This window comes from Osmia bicornis, chromosome 16 (assembly GCF_907164935.1).
Source record: "Osmia bicornis bicornis chromosome 16, iOsmBic2.1, whole genome shotgun sequence".
Lineage (NCBI taxonomy): Eukaryota > Metazoa > Arthropoda > Insecta > Hymenoptera > Megachilidae > Osmia > Osmia bicornis.
The window spans coordinates 794,911-813,747 of record NC_060231.1 but is presented as its reverse complement, the minus strand read 5'-3'; the positions used below and the strand labels follow the sequence as shown (position 1 = coordinate 813,747).

The window sequence follows — 18,837 nt, the reverse complement described above, 5'->3', positions numbered from 1 at the left end:
CTTGCACTATCAACCAAACTTTTAGTTTAAATTGTGTCAAGTACAATGCGACAGCTGACTATTTCTTTTACATTCAGAATAGAATATAGAATTAGCCAAAAGCGCCCTCTCGTTTTCATCGGCCTGCCCTATATCTATGGGTATTACCATTTCGGTGCAGAAAAATTTGCTGTAATACCGACGTCCCGAATCGGTGACGTCACGTACTGGGCCTACCCCCTTAAGGGGGTGCCTGCAAAAACAGTAGAAAAGCGGCGATCTCACACTAATGCGTACGTTGTCACGGACGCACACGGCTGGCCAGAATTCAGTGTGTTAGTTTCGACAGTTTTTCGAAAATATCTCGAAAACTAAGGCCGAGCGGCGGTTATATGTATAGAAAAAAGTTGTTCAAAATGTCTAATTTTACAACATATTTAAATTTCATCAAAATCGGTGAGGTGTAACCTAATCTCAATAATTACCGAAGTTATTAACTTTTTTAAATAAATGTTTTTTAATTAATAAAAGTATACAGGATACGTCATGGTATGATAATGTATATTTTTCTGTGATTTCATTTTCTTCGTGAATGCAACGATGCACTCAAAAAATGCAAATCCACTTTTTATTTAAATGGATTGCATTTTTTTTTTTACTTGTGTCAACTCCTTGAAATATTCTGCATAAAAAAGTACTACGGTACTATTAGAACTAATAAATGGAGGGACCTCGCGTCTATACAGTAAAAGTTGAATATGTGCAACAATTCATATATGTATTCAGCCGAGGTGTCGAATCTCGGATTATATGCGATGGCCAGCCAAGCGTGAACGTAGAAAGGGACAGACAGTGGAGGAGAGAGCGAGAGGTCCAATGATCAAAGGAAAGAGCCGAAACATATCGGTGTGACTAATACTAATTCAATTATAAAACTTTTTTATTTTTGACTTTTTTTTAAATGAAATTTTTACGAGCGCATTGGTGAAATTTTTCTGATTAAAATGATACCAAACACGATATAGTTTGAATGAGGCGAGGTTTGTTATGGGGCGCTGTGAAAAATCCAGGCGGACGGCAGTCAAATCTTACAATTAGAGAAAAGGGACAATCTCAACATGCAGAATGAGAGAAGGACAGCATGACTGTAGTGCGTCTCACTCAGCGTTCGGGCGATGTTGCCTTTTTCGCTTGCCTTCGCAGCACAGTTCGAGTGACGTAATCAAGCTGACGCTTGATTCTGGCTATGATTCCAGATCGGCAGCCTTTCTACTTAGACGCCACCTTATAACTACTAGCTGAACTAAATTTGTCACGTAACTTGCTCTGTAGTATCCAGATAATGGCGGAACTCGTCTTTGGGAATGCTTTTACGGGAATACACTTTTCGTCCTTATATGAGAAGATTTTGATATAAATAAGGGTTCATTCGAAAGAGGAAGGTTCAATGCAGCGCGGTCTGATCACGGTTTGAGTCACAGAATTGTTTTAGTGACCTAAAAAATACTTGGAATCTGCGGATGTATTTTGTCGATTTTTCCTCTACTTTGGACACTCATATTATTAGATATCAACACAATTTTGTTGAACCATGACCAGACCGCGCTGCATTGGACCTTCCTCTTTCGAATGAGCCCTCACCCAGCCCCAAATCTTCTCATATAAGGACGAAAAGTGTATTCCCGTAAACCCCTTTTTAGGCCCATTTTTGCCGGTAATGTCACCTCGCTGCATTACCCGTGTCTACCCCCTTAAGGGGTATATTTTATTCCATGTTCCGTAGCTATCGGAATAGGACGCTCCTGTACACGAGCTCTCTATTGCATTTCCTGCTAGACTTATTTCTACGGATTTCGTTGAGTTTACTTTTAAATTCGCGATTGTGTGAAAATTATCGTATCTAAATATTCCGGTGTTGTGTATGGATTTACAGTTTTCATGGCTTATGTCTAGAAGGTATTCTTGTATCGCGTTTTCTACTGGTACTAAGTGGCTGAACATTCCGCATCGGAAGATTGTGCGTTGGATCTCTATTTTGCATTGTATGATTGGAGCCGTTCTGAATTCCGCTAATTGTAGGAGTCGTATTGTTGTGTTGGTTATGCTAACGTCTGCATGGTGGAAGTCGCATTCTCCGGTGTCCAGTAAAGAGTATGTCGATACGATCGGGTTCGTTGCGCCGCAATCAAACCCGATTATTGCTTGGCTAATTTTGAATGTGCTGATATAAATTAATAGAATTAACTTCATTGTCGGCTCTTTTCCTAGAAAGAAGGCTTATGTTATTTCCTGTGCTGCTGAATGCTTAATTTGTTCGCATGAACTGTTTTTGGCTTTCCTTTGTAATTGATTGTTATATTATTGTTGTCACCTATTTTTAATATTTCATATGGCCCTAAATACCAATCTTTTTCTAATTTTCCCGGTTTAGGTTCTTTGAGTAACCATACTTTGTCTCCGATTTTAAATTGTACCGGTTTAATGAATCTATCGTAGTACAGTAAAACTTGGATATATGCAACAAACATTGGGACCCAGGCGTTGCATATATCCAGTCGAGGTGTCGAATCTCGGGTTACACGCGACGAGCAGCCAAGCGTGAACGTAGAAAAGGACAGACAGTGGTGGAAAGAGAGAGGTCCGATGATCAAAGGAAAGAGCCGAAACGTATCGGTGTGACTAATACTAATTCAACTATAAAACTTTTTTATTTTTGACTTTTTTTTACTGAAACTTTTACTAACGCATTGGTGAAATTTTTCTGATTAAAATGATACCAAACACGATATAGTTTGAATTATAATTACTTGCTAAAATTGATGTTAAAAGTTGGCGAAAAGCAAAGGAGGATTGGAAATGAAAACCGGTTGCGGCGTCGACTCGGGTTTCAAACGTTGCATATATCCAAGCGAGGTGTCGATTCTGGGCATTTAAACGTTGCATATATCCAAGCGAGGTGTCGATTCTGGGCATTTAAACGTTGCAAATATCCAAGCGAGGTGTCGATTCTGGGCATTTAATGTTGCATATATCCAAGCGAGGTGTCGATTCTGCGTCCGTACAAATCGTTTGTACCGTGCCGCGTTACCTATTCTACGTTCGTACACAACATGCGACGTGTTGCATGTTGCATGTTGCGTGTTTCATGTATCTTTGGTGTACGGCCTGCCTTATACATATGTAGTCAAATCATATCGTGTTTGGTACCATTTTAATCAGAAAAATCTCACAAGTGCATTAATAAAAGTTTCATTAAGAAAAAGTTAAAAATAAAAAAGTTTTATCGTTCAATTAGTATTAGTCACACCGATATTACGGTCGGATCATATTACACGGTTTCCTCGCCGAGCGGCTCGGTCCGGCTTAGGGGGATCCCCCCAAGTGGAGGGGATAGCGATGTTGCATATATCCAGACAAACTTCTGTTGCATATATCCAAGTTTTTCTGTATTCTTTTGATTTCATTTTTGAGTCTATTAGATTTTCGCGTGTCATACTAGCTATATCTCTTATGTTTTTTATTAGGTTTTCCAAATAATCGTTATGTGTAGGTAGCTGTTCTGATTTCTTTAGGGGTTCGGTCGAAGGTAGCCTAGCTGGGTAAGCGAAAACCAGTTCATGCGGTGTGAATTTGTGACTGGAATGAATGCTTGTGTTGTAGTTGAATTGTGCTAGCTCTAGAAGTTCATCCCATTCACATTTTTTTTGTTGAAAAATTTTTTAAATATTCGCAAAGTGGATGATGTGCTCTTTCTAATGATCCGTTTGATTGAGGTGAAAAAGATGTTGTTTCGATTTTTGAGAATTTAAATCTTTTTGCAACTTGTTTCATAATTTTACTAGTGAAATTTGTTCCTCTATCAGTAAGTACTATTTTAGGTGAGCCAAAAGTGCATATAAATTTTTTTACAAAAGCATCTGCGACTGATTCTGCTGTTTGATCTTTTAAAGGTACTGCTACTAAAAATTTTGATAATTGCTCTTGTATGGTTAAAATGTATTTATTATTATTTTTTGTGACGTTGAGTGGACCGACAATGTCCATTGCGATTTTATCGAAAGTTTTCATTGATGTGTCTGTTATTACCATTGGTTGTCTAGTTTTAATTCTTTTTAATTTGTTTCTTTGGCATTCCTCGCATTTTTTTATTTTATTTTGAATATCTTGTTTTAGATTTTCCCAAAAGAATTTGTCTTTTATTCTATTATATGTTCTATTTACACCTGAATGACCTCCTAGTTTTGTAGAGTGGAATTGGTCAAATATTTTATTTCTGTTCTCGGGTTTTACATATTCTATATTATTTAGGCAAACTATTATTTTAATGTCGGTTTTATCGAAAGTGTTTTTTATTATTTCTTCTATTTCGTATGCTGCATAGTTATATTAGCATCTTCGAGATGCGTACGCTGATCGGTCGTAAGAGCGGTGGCACGGGACCATCCTAATAAGTTGACAGTAGGAAGTCCGGGCACAACTACACCAACATTAGCCGGAACAAGGTCCTCTGGTAAATTCCAGTCTCTTGCGATTCCTTGTCCAGTTGTGTACTCAAGATCTTTCATGATTGACAAAGTCAATACGCGGGGGGACGGCATCGATGAATACTTCCAGTGAGTATTTGCGTCCAGGCGTCCGAAATCACCTTGGCCATTAGGCCAGATCAAATCAGTGATGATGTGATGGTGCTTTCCGGCTTCGTCGCGAAAGTCGCCTATAGATCGTAGGTATGTGTCAATAGAGGGCGGCACGGAATATGATTTTCCATTCAAATAATTGATTAAGTTGATCTCATCAATACTAGCCATTCCCCTCAAATCGCGCAGCTTACAATAACGTGCATAAAGATGAATACACATCACATAACGATAAACTGCCTTCGATACGACAACTGAAAACCGTTTATCGACTGCAGCTCTTAAGTCATATTCACGTTCTACCAATGGTATGAACGACTCATGTGTCACTGCAAACTGTCGCTGGTTACGGTATTCAGTTAAACCCACGAAATCTTCGGCATCGATCTCATCATACATGGGATCGTTCCTGAGTGGTGTTGATGTTGTGGATAACCTTACGCTGTCTTTGGCACTTTTTCCTCCCTCAGGAGGTGGTAAAGGTGAAGATACTGTAGCCTTAAGCCCAGATGTTTTGGGCTGAGAAAATTTCTTAGGAAATCTTTTCTTAATTGGCTTAACTTCTGTCACTTCATCATTACGCTTAGTGTCTGACATCTTGGGTTAAGTAGGCGCTGCCTGAGATTCGACCAATAAGTAAAACTTAAAGAGTTTGGGTGGCGAAATAGAAATTTTAAAGAATGCGTCACAGGACGTGACAGTGATAATCATTTCTTCTGACTTTATTTCCTAACCAAATTACATCTTTATGAATTTTAACTTTCATCATATAATATGCAAGATCTTTCCGGTGGGAACTACAAGTTTCATGCTGAAACCAACCTGGATATTTTATATCCACAGCTTCCACCATTAATGGAAACAAGGTATGTTGTATTCCATATTTTTCTCTAATGTTAGGATAACAATTATCAAATATTGCGTTCATTATTTGAAATACAAATGAAAATTCTGGAGATGGAGTACATAAATGCCCCATTAGTTCGCCATCACTTGTTTCATAGGCTCGGAAAAATGTTAATATTTGCCTATCATGTACAGTTTCATGATGTTCACTAATTAACGAGATCGAACATTGTTCACAACCAGATCTAGTAACGCATTTCATGGCTATAAATCCTCCAAAATATTCAACGGCATAGGCTTCTAATGTTTCGTCATTACTATATGATGCGTCAATAGTAATTTGTTGAACATCAATAGATGTTTCCTGCTCGTTCTTTCTTGCAACACATGACGTACTTGTTGGCATTAATTGAACATTAGATGCTACACCGTGTTCAGAATGCGTAAGTAAACTGTCATTTTCATCGTCCAAACAATTTGCAGATTGAGCAGGTTTTGATAAATTAATTACAATATTTTTTTGCAATGACAAACGAAAAGCTTTAGCGGACGGATTTTGATTGTACGTTCCACCATATGTACGGATCATTGAAAATAAATTTTCAACTGGGTCTTGATTCACCCTGGATGTCATAAAAAATTTAGTTCCCTCGCATTTCAGATCTGTCCATAATTGCAAGATTGATTTAATAGAAATTTCCAAGCCTTCAAAACATGGTGGTATTTTCAGACCATTACTTGTAATAGTACGCCACTTGGAACAATATGTTAATAATTTTCTTAAATTATTTTTCGCAGTTAATCGAATTTCTGATAATGCGCAACTATTTGGATTAGGTTTATTGCAACTTCTGCTGTTTAAAGAATCAAAAGTATCATTAAGCAGTGTAAAAAATTCAGCAGTATGCATCACCGTTTGAGTTTTAATTCCTTTTACTGTTCCTGCGGTTAAAAGAGCTGCCGAGACTCTGCGACTAAATACTTGCAAAGCTAAACGGTTTTTCTGTTCTTATGTTTTTCTGATAATTTACAAGCAGCTCTCGTTGCTTTACCATCTTCTAACTGCCATAATAAACGTACGTCATTCCACGATGCAATTCTATTACTATCATAAAGAATATCATATTTTAAAAGTTGATTCCTAATGGATTTATAAATATGCGGTATATCAACAATAGTATATATTTTTTGATTTCCAAGTATGAAATAAGGACGATCAACAGAAATTCTATTTTTAATTGTACTTTGATTATTACTGCCTTAATCACAAACAACAGCACGTATTTTTAATCCTGTGCTCAAAACTGCTTGTATAACTTCATCCAAAATAAATGATAAATTTATATTTTTTACGGCATTACTGGTCAAGAAGTAAGCTACAGGTTGTTTCCAATTATGTAACAAATCTCTGACCATAAAAACTAATGCATTAGTCGCTACTTTGTTACTACATCCTAGCGACCCTAAATCTTCAAAACCTTCAACTTTCTGTCGACGTACATGGAAATCAAAACATTTCTTTATTCGTATTTCATCAAATAGCAAAACACAGTTGCGTTCACTATTATCCATGCAATCAACTTTTGTTTGCAATTTCCGAAACAAAATATTACAAATTCCCGGCCATAAATCTATACTGCTAAACCAGCTGCTAATAATACTCCTACTAGGTAATATAAAATTAAATTTTTGCGTACAAACTTGGTGAAGTATAATGTTTGAAGTAGAGATTTTTGAAGTTATCGGGGTGACTGAAGTTTCCAGTTTTTTGATTATAATGCTCAGTTTATTTAACAGAGTCACAAAATAAAGTCAGTTTAGATTTTATGTTTAAGTTTTAAGATTAATTTGCAACTCGTTCCTCTGCTTCTGCACACCCGTTTCTCTCTCTTTAGCTTTTATATTTTTCGCGATCTTTACTCTTCTCTTTCTCTTTTGTAAGTGAAGAGCACGTAGCTCTTAGTAAGAAGCCAGTGGGTAGAGAGAGAGCGGCGGTGGGGACAGCAGAAGAGCGAGCGCCTTACAAAGCGGTAGTTTCCGAACTATTAGCTGACAGCGATTATCAGCCGATAATTCCGATTCCTAACATTCCGCCCGCCTTCGTCTACACGACGAACGAATCATGTTAGTGAAGCCAGTGAAGTTTAGTTTAGTTCTCTGCCTGCGTTGCCGGGAAGAGACATAGTTTGGTAACCGGTCGCTTTAGAGTCGCGAACGGTGTTCTGACCAGGACGGCTCGCACCCTGTTGTCATCGCCGGGGTACGTCTCCGTTATTCGTCCGATTGGCCATTTGGTAGGTGGAGTAGCTTCCGACGTAACCATGCACAGGTGGCCGGGTTGCGCATTAGGTTGAGGTTGAGACCATTTTGTGTGAGCCTGAAGATGCTGCAGGTACTCCGACGCCCAGCGTTTCCAAAAGTGATCGCGCATCTGCTGAAGTAACTGCCAGCGTGTTAAACGTGCCGGTTTTTCGTCGGTCAGCGACGGTTCGGGCACGGCTGTAAGCGGAGCTCCTACAAGAAAGTGACCTGGCGTTAAAAATTCGTTACAATCGGGGTCAGTTCCTAGGGGCGCCAGGGGGCGAGAATTTAGACAAGCCTCGATTTGAGCCAGTACGGTGGACATTTCTTCATACGTGAGAGGAGCCTCCCCCACCACTCGCCTAAGGTGAAACTTCATGGATTTCACCGCTGCCTCCCAAATACCGCCAAAGTGAGGGGCGGCAGGAGGGTTGAATTTCCATGTTGTTCCGTCCAGAGCTAAAGAGCTAGCCAGTTTTTGAAAATCAAATTTCGCGGCGGAAAAGAGCCGACGCAGTTCTCGATCGGCGCCAATGAAATTTGTGCCTTGATCGCTCGTAAGAATAGAACACATTCCTCGGCGAGATACAAAGCGTCGATAAGCTGCAAGAAAAGCGTCAGTCGTATAATACGATACCAGTTCTAAGTGAATCGCTCGAGTGGAAAGACAGACAAAGACAGCGACATAGGCTTTGCGAGTTTGGTGTCCTCTTCCAGGACTAGTTTTTATGAAGAAAGGTCCAGCGTAATCGACGCCGGTATTTGAGAATGGCCTAGTCGGTCGTACGCGAGTGGTGGGGAGATCAGCCATTTGTTGCTGCGTAGTTTTCGCGAGCCATCGCCAGCAAGTGATACACGAGTGAATGTAAGTGCGTACAGAACGTCGACCAGCCAAAATCCAGTATCGTTGACGAAGAGCTGCTAAGGTAAGTTGTACTCCACCATGAAGTGTTTTTTCGTGAGCTGCGCGTATCAGTAAAGTTACGAAGTGACCTTTAGTTGGTAGAATAATTGGGTGTTTTTCTTGAAAATCCAGTAACGAGTGTTTTAACCGTCCGCCGACTCGAAGAAGCCCGTTGTCGTCGACGAAGGGGTTAAGTCTGACAAGAGGTCCGCGAGAGAGAGAAGCAGACTGTTCGAGCAGAGCTTTTTCCGTGGAAAACGAGATTGCTTGGACGCCGTGAATTAAGGTAAGTCGTGCGTTGTGAATTTCGCGTGCACTTAGAATGTTTCGATTTTCGAGCGGCGTTTTTTCGTCCGCTTCCCATTTGCGAAAGCGTAAGCATCAGCTTGTGATTTTACAAAGTTTTTGCATTGATGAATATCTACTCATGAATTCTTCCAGAAACGAAGTACCAGAAACGATCGCGCAGGACGACCTCACTACCCGAGCTTCCTGATCCATAACCAGATTTTTTAGAAGGTATTTATCCAGATTGTGATCTCGTAGAGTAAGAAAAGGGGGTCCTTTCCACCAGAGTTTACATGAAGCTATTTTTTCCCCAGATATTCCGCGAGAGGCAACGTCTGCCGGATTCTCGGCGGAACGAATGTGTCGCCAAGTTGTTTCGGGCAAAGTAGTTTGAATTTCGGAGACCCGATTGGCGACAAAGGTCTTCCACTTAGAAGGGTGCTGTTGCAACCAGCTGAGAACAATGGAAGAGTCCGACCAAAGATGAAGCGAGCTTTTAGGTAAGTCCAGAGTAGTTTTTACAGTTTTCATTAAGCGAACCAGTAGTGTAGCTGCGCACAACTCAAGTCGTGGCAGCGAAACTTGCTTAAGAGGAGCGACTCGCGTTTTCAATAATATAGTTCAATAATATAGTTTTTTCGTTGGGCCTGGTGGAGCCACTTGCGTGGTCCTTTACGAACTTGAAAGGTTTAATTCTCAGCTAGCGTGCGCGCAACACGATCTAGGAAGGCAACAGCGCCTCAAGTATTTTTACAAATACATTCAAACGCTCATCTCGCCAGAGGCATCGCGACGGTCCGCCTAAAGAACGAAAGCGAAACATTGGCGCGTGGTTAGAGTGAGATGTAGGGTGATCCTGCTATCCTTCTTTCAACCTAAATGATAGAATTGTCCCGCTCCGGTAAATTCTGACTGATCAAACGCGTGGATTTTATACAGCGCACCGTAGCACCCCTCGCTGCTGAAAAATATATGCATACTCTGAAGAACCGAAGGAACGTGCTATCTGAGAATACTTTTTATCCGACTTCGAAAAGGAGGAGGATACTCAATTCGATGAGTATATTTTTTTTTTTTTTTTTTTTTTTTTTCTGGCTTTGTTCACCGATTACGCCGAGACGGATGGACCAATCGGAACGAAACCTTTTGCATCTTGTAGGATATGTCTTCCGATTGGTCCCGTTGAAAAAACATTTTGCATTTTTTCATTCCGAACGCTTTTTATTGCAAAAAAACGTGCTATTTCATGTACGTGCGGTATACGTTCGCAGATTACTCCGAGGCGAATGGACCAATCGGAATGAAACTTTATGCGTCTTGTACAGTACAACTCCCCATTGGTCCCGTAAAACAAATATTTTGCATTTTTTTATTCCCAACGACTTTTTTTTCTAAATGTACGTTCACTGATTACTCCGAGACGGATGGACCAATCGGAATGAAATCTTTTGCGTCTTGTAGGATATGTTTTCCCATTGGTCCCGTTGTAAAAACATTTCGCATTTTTTTATTCCGAACGGTTTTCATTATTGCAAAATAAAAACGGGAAGTTTGTAATCTCAACATAAAATGACTTCAATGATCCTTTAATATATTGTCGGGAGCATGATTCTGAACAACTTTTTCATTATGCATAATTAACGGAAACCTTTAGTTTTCGAGATATTCGTGAAAAACTATTGTTATTTTTTCTGCCTTTGTTCGCCGATTATTCCGAGACGGATGGACCAATTGGAACGAAACCTTTTGCGTCTTCTAAAGTATGTCCCCCGATTGGTCCCGTTAAAAAACATTCTATATTTTTTCATTCCGAACGGTTTTTATTGCAAAAAACGTACTATTTCATGTACGTGCGGTGTATGTTCACCGATTATTCTGATATGGATGGATCAATTGGAATGAAACTTTTTGCATCTTGTACAGTACAATTCCCCATTGGTCCCGTAAAAAAAATATTTTGCATTTTTTTATTTCTAACGACCTTTTTTTGTAAATGTGCGTTCGCTGATTACTCCGAGACGGATGGACCAATCGGAATGAAATCTTTTGCGTCTTGTAGGATATGTCTTCCGATTGTTCCCATTATAAAAACATTTCGCATTTTTTTATTTCGAACGGTTTTCATTATTGCAAAATACGTTCTGGTTCAAGGAATGCACCGATTGCGATGAAAGATTTCACATTTCGTAGATCATTCCACGATGATTCCATTTCCCAAAATTTATTTAACTTCTTATTGTTAATAACTATTGTTATTATAATAAAAAGCCTATTCTTTAGGGTTACCCTCCAAGGAATATACCGATCGCGATTTTTCAAACTTGTCCCTGCAAGTAAACTTCGAATACTGCTCGTTCCACTAAAAAGTGTGAAATAAAATAATTTTTAACAAAAAAAAAAATCCGACTTCAAAATGCACTAAAAAGTATAAAATAATTTCCATTTCATTTATATCTGTATTCCACAGCTATTAATACAATCTACTTAATCATTAAATAGGATACTAAATATATTTCAAAGTTTTCGGAGGCGGCGCAAAATTAAAAATACCCGAACAAACGGTGCTGCCAATAACGATTTGATTGTGGTATGGCAAACTTGGTAATTAATAAGTCGTAAGAGCAAAATTATAGGTCCGGTTGAAAACATTTGTAATTGTAACGATTGTATGAGAAATTGTCAGCACTCCTGATGGACATGCACTATACTGCAGTTTACAAGAGACCATACTTAACTCGTGCCGCTCACTAGGTCTAGAGAGATTTTTAATGACGTGTGTTATTCCCCTCTCCAGCTTGCTTCTTATTATACCTTGCGATCATATAAATGGTGGGCAGAAATATATGACGTACGATAATTGAAAAGCGGTGATGATATTGTAAAGTTTCACGATGCAATGAAAATTCTATTATTTTCCGGAAAAAAATGATGTGAACGCAAAGTTAAAAGCAAGCTGTAAAGGGGAATCACACGCACTATTAAAAATTTCCCTAGACCTCAGTAGGTCACTAGCTGCGCGACTTAAGTGCGGTCACTCGTGAACTGCAGTATAGTTAATTCGTAATGGGTATATTGATTCCCACTGAATATTGTTTACTTGAAATTATCAAATGGGTCATTTGTCACTGGTTGCCGACACCTGAACTAGGATCTTCCCAGTAGAGGAAAAGTTTTTAATTTTGCGCCGCCTCCGAAAACTTTGAAATATATTTAGTATCCTATTTAATGATTAAGTAGATTGTATTAATAGCTGTGGAATACAGATATAAATGAAATGGAAATTATTTTATACTTTTTAGTGCATTTTGAAGTCGGATTTTTAACAAAAAGTTATTAATTTATTTGAATAAATGTTTTTTAATTAATCAAAGTATACAGGATACATCATGCAATTGGGACGGGTTATATCTGGAATTCTTGGTGAATATAACGATGCACTAAAAAAATGCAGATGCACTTTTGTTTAAATAGAATTGCATTTCTTTCTTTACTCGTATCAACTTGGAAAATTCTGGATATTTTTCATAAGTCATACCATTCAACTTTTACATCAATAGCTTTTTCCTATCTCTTACTAAAAAGATATACTTCGTCCCAATTGCGTGACGCTTGTATTTCCAAAAACCTATAGTAACTTTGTTTTTCGAAACTAATAAAAAAAAGAAAGGAGTGTTAGTCAATATTCTGAGTGAATGCAAATAATTTAAATAAATTAATATCTCATATACAACTTAGGTATGAAAACATTTGCAGAATTATTGCAAAGAGGAGGTATATTCTTCTCTTGTTATACTTTCTCTTTGAGCGAGGTTTGTTATGGGCCGCTGTGAAAAATCCAGGCGGGCGTCAGTCAAAACTTAGCGAAAAGGGACGATCTCAACATTCAGAATGAGAGAAGGACAGCATGACTGTAGTTCGTCTCACTCAGCGTTCGGGCGTTGTTGCCTTTTTCGCTTGCCTTCGCTGACGCAGTCGAGTGACGTCCCAAGCTAACGCCTGATTTTGGCTACGATTCCAAATCGACAGCCTTCTTAGTTAGACGCCACCTTAGAACTACTAGCTGAACTGAATTTGTTACGTGACTTGCTCTGTATTATCCACAAAATGGCGGAACTAGTCTGTGGGAATGCTTTTACGGGACTACACTTTTCGTCCTTATTTGGCAACAAATGAAGACAAAATAGATCTTAATTTGCAGGTAAGGGTTGTGGCTAGAGCGCTGCACTCATGATTTTAATCACAGCAGTCTTTTAGTGGCCTAAAAATGCTTCGATTCCGCGACTGCATTTTGTCGATTTTTTCCTCCACTTTGGACGCTTATATTACTAAACATGAACATAATCCTACTAAAACATGAGTGCAGCGGCGTGCATTGGACCTTCCTCTTTCGAATAAGCCCTCACTCAGCCCCAAATGTTCTCATATAAGAACGAAAAGTGTAGTCCCGTAAACTCATGTTTAGGCCCATTTTTGCCGGTCAAGTCAACGCGCTACTATTACCCGTGTCTACGCCCTTAAGGGTTGAAAATTAATAAATAAATTTTTGAAAATGATTTTTATAAACAATCCCTTGGATGACACCCACCGAAAAAATTAAGAATAATCCTTTACTATTTAACTATTATCTGTAAAAATTTCAAGAGTGTCGGATTGGTACATCATAGTTAAAAAAAAATAAAACCAATGCAACGCCCTTTCATAAGGCAAAGCCGGCCTGAACGTTAGAGGCGCTCAACCTAACCGACCTACAGGGGAATACGTAGCGCCGACCCGCCACGTTTCTCGTACCAGAAGCAGCTCTCAGAAAAGTATGAGCTCTTCTTTCCCTAAACTGCGTGTTAGTTAACAGTCATTTCTTTAAATAATATATTAACAATTTAAATTTTTTAATTAAGTTTTCTGGTCCTAATTTTTAATATCCGTGTTTTCACGGTGTTTCTCGTTTTAAGTATGTGGGAGCCCTAAAAAGAGCTGATTATGTTGTACGTTACAAATGGCACCCTTTTATAAATGCAACTAAGATGTTCCTCGTTTTAAGCATGTGGGAGCCCTGAAAAGGGCTGATTATTAAGCCCTAAAAAGAGCTGATTGTGTTATGTATTGTCAGGTTGAAGTATATGATTTGAAACAGAAAACTCAAAAACTTTAAAAAAAAAAACACGCTTGTAAATAAGTTTTAATCTTCGTCGCTATTTTCATCAATAACTGGAATAATGTTAGTTTTATCGAATAAGTGAGTTAAAATTTCTGACGGTTTAACTATTCTGGATTTATAACGCGCATGGGATAAATAATAAATGATCGCGGCGACGTGGGAGCAACAACCTACCGTTCTGTTACCATTCGGACAATCACATGCATATTGCTTTATACCCGCGTAACTATTTACGTTTCATTCGTATTCTAAATAGCAGTTGCACGGTTTAGCGTTTATATGTCGCGACCGAACTTTCATTTTTATAATATTATTGTTTTGCTGTAAATATTATACATTTAACGCGTCATGTTCGTCAATTAATTCCGCAAGATAACACACCGCTTGAGATAATTGGTATGAGCCCGTGAATAATATTTTTAAATTATTTTCGTCTAATTTAGGAAAATTTATTAAACATGTATTAGATATTGTAACAAATGGTTTTTTACGGCGATTTAATCTTTCTACTTCTATAAATGTTTGTAATGAATTTTGTTCCTGTTGTCGTTCTTTCATATATGAAACTATGTTTTCGGTGAGTTCCGCGTCAGAATTTAATTGTTTCCCGAAAGTGTGTTGCAAAAATCCCGCTATTCGGCACACGGACCTTATAGACGGTAACATTTTATTATCAACGATATGGTGTAATAAGCGATATTTTTGTCCTATGGCTCCATGAACGGCTTCGACTACCCAACGTACTTTTGTTACAAATTGCGATGAATTTGCTTCTTCTGAAGTTAATTGGGCCCGATTCCCTTTAAATGCTGGCATTAAAACATTATACCCTTCATCTTGTAGATGTTGTAGGGCATCCCGAAAACCGCGATCAACAATACAAAAATCACCCGGTCTTAATACTGATTCTATTCCTATCGGATCTTCTAATAATATTTTAATAATTGTAGCATCATTTACGGTGGCGTTAAAAGGCCCTGTAATATCTAATATGTAGCCATTAGTGGTGCAAATAGTGAATGGCTTACACAATGGTACCTTTTTTTGTCCGGAGTACGATTTTCTTTGATATTCGTTGTTTTTGCTTTTTTCATGTCTGATGTATGTACCGTCAAATATTATTGCTAATTGGGTTTGGTCAAAATTAAAAAGGTTTCGTGCTACGGGTGCGGTTTCATTTTCAATAAAGTACTGTCGGGATTTAGTATGTAAGCCAAACCGGGTTGGCAAAACATCTTTTTCAAAAGCACAGATTATCTGATGGTAATAATCTGATACTTGTTGTTCCCGTTCTAAACCAAGTATATTTTTTATAATGTTATTTGAGTTGCTAGTTCTAAGTTTAAATAAAATACTACTAAAGCTTGCGTTACGGAACGAGATCCGCTACATCTCATACTAATAAACATCTCCTGAATTTCTTTAATATTTTCCCAATTAAGCCCGGTGAAAGCATATAACTGTTCATTTGACAATGAAAAATCCCCGATCTTATCGTGCAACGAAGAATCTACGTTAATTGCTAATTGATTTAAAAATAATTCTACATCGGATGCTACTATAGAACTAAAGTTAGAATGTACGCGAAGAAGTTTGAATTCGTCTGCGAAAAATAATTTGTTAATAATGTGCGACCCACAGCATCGATTACCTTTTGGTATATAAATTCTTTCAAGTGCGAATGTTTGAAGGCGTGCCTCTAGGGGCATTATAATAAGTTGCCCGTTTGAATGACAAAGTGTGCAATACCGGTGCGTAGACGCAACTCTTTTAAATTGTAATTTGTAAGGGGGGCCGCAAAATTAATGACACAGAAAAATAAAGATAAGTGTTTATTCTTCGACGTCCGCCGATGATCTGCCGTTTTTCGCGTTCCTTCGCGGACGCGTCGCTCGCTTGTTTTGTTGCTACGGCGTACGGTACAGTCTCATGTGAAAAATATAATGGATATGTTACAGTGAAACACCGAAATCTGGAGAATGTCGACTTTCACCGGTGAATGTCAACATTCACATAGTCGCTTGGTGTATGTCCGAAATATTTGCTAAATACCCTTATTTCTGACTTACACCAAGTTCCAGCCGCGTATTGCTTTTCAATTAAAAAAAAAAAAAATGAGCAATGCCTGAAAGCCGGAAATATAACATCCAACCTTCACCAATTTCACAATTTCTTCGGGATTCGTGTATAATATTCGATCTTTCACCGACGTATTTGGTATCTGTTGACATTCACCGGTGAAAGTCGACATTCTCCAATTTCGGTCATTCACGGTAACAGATATATATAGTACAATCTCTTACAAATTCCATTTTATTATTGTCTGATATCGTACTCCGGGTACTTACCGCGAAGTCTGGGTCCGTTGCAACATTGTCGGTGCTGTCAGTCTCGCCACTAGTAACTGGTATTCTGTAGATGTTTAATCGGCATCTGTTGCACAGTACAGAACCGATTGTCACAACGCTGCTGCAGTGGACCTGGTACTTCAAGACATCCTCTTCGGTTGTAATGCGCTTCCGCTTTCTGCTCAGTTTATTCCTTGGTACATTACAGTTGACGCAATTGTCAGTACTTCCAATTCCTGACATGTTCTTCAGTACAAAAATGAATATATGCGAGGAAGTGTTCAGTACTCGGCGCGTTCGTCAAAAATGTGAAGCATTAAAGAGAGGAACTTCCTCAAATAGGAAGATTGTATACCAAGGGCGAACCAATGGGTGGACGAGATTTTAAAGTTTGCAAACTCTATCCAATTAACGAGTCCTCTATATTCGGCAACAAGAAGGAACAGACAGTGGACACTAAAATCATGGACTCAGGATCGTACGCTTTACCCTTTATGATGCGTCTATTTACACGCCAGTCTAGGCTCCGTGACTGCGTAGAAAAATATCGGGGCATATAAACCGCATTGGAAAACACACTATTTGTACCATAAAACGCGCTTAACTCTTTTCTGGACTCCCATACAGTAAAACCTGGATAAATGCAACGAAAGAATGCTTGGATAAGTGCAACATCGCTATCCCCTCCACTTGGGGGGATCCCCCTAGGCGAACCGAGCCGCTCGACGAGGAAACCGTGTAATATGATCCGACCGTAATATCGGTGTGACTAATACTAATTGAACGATAAAACTTTTTTATTTTTGACTTTTTTTTACTGAAACTTTTACTAACGCATTGGTGAAATTTTTCTGATTAAAATGATACCAAACACGATATAGTTTGAATTATAATTACTTGCTAAAATTGATGTTAAAAGTTGGCGAAAAGCAAAGGAGGATTGGAAATGAAAACCGGTTGCGGCGTCGGCTCGGGTTTCAAACGTTGCATATATCCAAGCGAGGTGTCGATTCTGGGCATTTAAACGTTGCATATATCCAAGCGAGGTGTCGATTCTGGGCATTTAAACGTTGCATATATCCAAGCGAGGTGTCGATTCTGGGCATTTAAACGTTGCATATATCCAGTCTTGATGTCGATTCTGCGTTCGTACAAATCGTTTGTACCGTGCCGCGTTACCTATTCTACGTTCGTACACAACATGCGACGTGTTGCATGTTGCATGTTGCGTGTTTGATGTAGGTGTACGGCCTGCCTTATACATATGTAGTCGAGGTGTCAATTCTATATTGTTTATTTTATTATTATTGTTTATTTATTCTATTATCATTCTGTTATTACTGTTAGCTTGTAAATTACTTTAATTTTCAATAGGAAAAAACTGTCCGGTTTCATGAAAATCACGGGCTGTTCCTAACATCATCAAGCACCTAATTTGCAGTAAGTAGTTCCGCTGCTTAGAAATATTCTGAACTGAACCGTGGCAACAATAAGTTTATGAAGCCATCGACCAGTTTAGTACTTTGCTAGAAATATTTTCATGTTGATTGCCTACCTCTATTACCTCGGGATTAGTATATTTCACTTTCGGGTTATTATTATTTTAATAAATAAATATAATTCAAATCATACCGTGTTTGGTACCATTTTAATCAGAAAAATCCCACAAATGCGTTAGTAAAAGTTTCATTAAGAAGAAGTTAAAAATAAAAAAGTTTTATCGTTCAATTAGTAGTATTAGTTACACCGATATTACGGTCGGATCATATTACACGGTTTCCTCGCCGAGCGGCTCGGTTCGGCTTAGGGGGATCCCCCCAAGTGGAGGGGATAGCGATGTTGCATATATCTAGGTTTTACTGTAATATAATTAACCCTTTTCAGGGCGACCATATACTTAAAACGAGGAAAACCTTAGTTACAACTATTGACAGGTACCAGCTACAATTTAATTAAAAGTAATACGTACGTGAAAAGGTAAATACGGAAATAGTTATAGAAGTCTATGTTCTTTACAGCGTTGAATAGAATGATATTGCAGTTATACCTGTGATACCTTCTTCGACTATTAAAAGGACAACTAATGGCATCTGACACAGTGCCATTGTTCAAGACATGATATAAATCTGTGATTTAGGGCTCCCACATACTTAACACGTTGACTGTCAGACGGATTTTCCATGGTTTGTCCGAGGCGCCAACATTAATTTTTCATTATGCGATGCATATTATAATGAAATATTGTTTCCAGCAAATAATATGAGTTATAAAATCATGTTTGAAGCATTTTTCGTGGTGGGGGTCTCCGGTGACCCCCACGGCGCTGTAGGCAATTATTACGATTATTTTTGTATGTTATATATAGCATTAATTTCTTCA

General features: G+C 38.5%; 1 protein-coding gene and 1 long non-coding RNA gene across 6 annotated transcripts in view; both read left to right on the top strand.

The window, feature by feature from the left end:
- The window catches only part of LOC114882537, a 440,519-nt gene that overhangs the window by 227,071 nt on the left and 194,611 nt on the right, over positions 1–18,837 (top strand). The gene's annotated exons all lie outside the window — the stretch shown is intronic.
- LOC114882319 lies at positions 7,808–9,454 on the top strand. Of its 2 annotated transcripts, XR_006830219.1 has the most exons (4): positions 7,808–8,689; positions 8,800–8,953; positions 9,109–9,186; positions 9,270–9,454. It is a non-coding gene; the product is annotated as an uncharacterized LOC114882319 (long non-coding RNA). The 2 variants fall into 2 exon arrangements; XR_006830218.1 differs by having other exon boundaries at positions 7,808–8,953.